The sequence below is a fragment of the Daktulosphaira vitifoliae genome, unplaced genomic scaffold, assembly GCF_025091365.1.
Source record: "Daktulosphaira vitifoliae isolate Bord-2020 unplaced genomic scaffold, ASM2509136v1 Scaffold_5, whole genome shotgun sequence".
Taxonomy (NCBI): domain Eukaryota; kingdom Metazoa; phylum Arthropoda; class Insecta; order Hemiptera; family Phylloxeridae; genus Daktulosphaira; species Daktulosphaira vitifoliae.
This window is the reverse complement of record NW_026099576.1, coordinates 18,135,699-18,137,264: the sequence shown is the minus strand read 5'-3', so window position 1 is coordinate 18,137,264 and position 1,566 is coordinate 18,135,699.

The following is a 1,566-nucleotide window of genomic DNA, read 5'->3' as shown; positions in this document are numbered from 1 at the left end:
TGTTAGCTTACAAAGCTAATAGTAATTTAAGAGATATACAATCTATTGCTATAGAATTTAATATTTTGACGTCGTTGCCTAAATATATGTTTGATTTGTGGACTAATTAACAGTTCTATTTATTGTCCTTAAATATTTAATATAATTTCATTTAATATTCCTAAAGTTAATTTACGTGATAATTCATTATATTACATTCTATTTCAAAGGCAAAACTAAAATTATTTTTCTCCAGTCAATTAAATTCAATTTGCTATGGCCCTTTAGTCAAAATTAGACTCTACTTAAATAATAATTACTAGTTACTCTCTGATTTTTTTTTAAATTGTTATTATTTTTAGGTGTATTCAGTTTTTTTTTAAACTTGTTGTTACTGAATTTTATTATCAAATAATATTTTATTTATAAATTTTTATTTCTATAATTTATTGCCTACTCGGCTTTATTATTATAATTAAATTGCATTAGATAATTTTAATTTAAAATTCATAAATAAGTTTCTAAATGGATTTACTAATACCTATTAATACCTATAAAGTGAGATGAATATGCATCGTAATACAGTTATAATTTGCATAGAATATCAAATATTCTGCTGAGTTTCGTTTTAATTAATAATGTACTTATAAACATCTTTAGATATTAACTTAACAAAGAATCCAATTTAATAATTAAAAGACGACTAAAATATTTATATATTGATCACAATAGAAACTTGCATGTATTTATGTCTAAGTCTAATATTTTTCAAGAATTCTGATTAGCGATATTCGATTTGTGTTTTTTCATTAGGTTAATAAGAACTCAAGAATATTTAATAATACCTGCCCATCATACACCTACATTTTTATCAACCTTTTTTCTACTTAAAAGTAGACGTTATAACTTACATTAAATTTGTTCTGCTAAAATTGAATTTTAGAACACTGTACAGAACCCATGTGTACTGAAAATTTATTCTGGGGAAGTTTGGCATCCCTAGTCGGCAACAGTAATATATTGTGGGATAAACTAATAATAACATTTAAAAAACATTCATTATGTAATTTTTAATTATTGCACACATTATTTGACTACAATACATCTTTTTACAGTCAGAACAATATTATTTGTAATGATGCACTATTGCTGTGACCTGTAGCATTTTATTTACTGCTTTGTAAACTGTAACAAAGTGACAAACAACAGAACTGTAGAATGTTAGAATGTTTATCTATTGTAGTAAATCACATAAACCCAACGTTTATAAAAAATTTAAGCAACAATAGAACGAGAAAAAAAAATGTTCTAAAAAGACAAATCAATGATTCACACCAAAACGTATTTATAAAAGTGATTTATTCACTTTAAACTTCATAACTGTACTAAAAACTGCAAACAAATGTGAAAATCACTATTTTCAATGCTCCTACGATTGTTCAAGTCTTTTTTTTATTTTCATAACTTGATAGGCTTTTTAGAATTTTTATGTATATTACATATATAATATCATATTACTATCATGTTGGCCTTTAAATACATAAAAATGATGACGAAATAAATAAAGTGTTAAGATTATAATTTCTG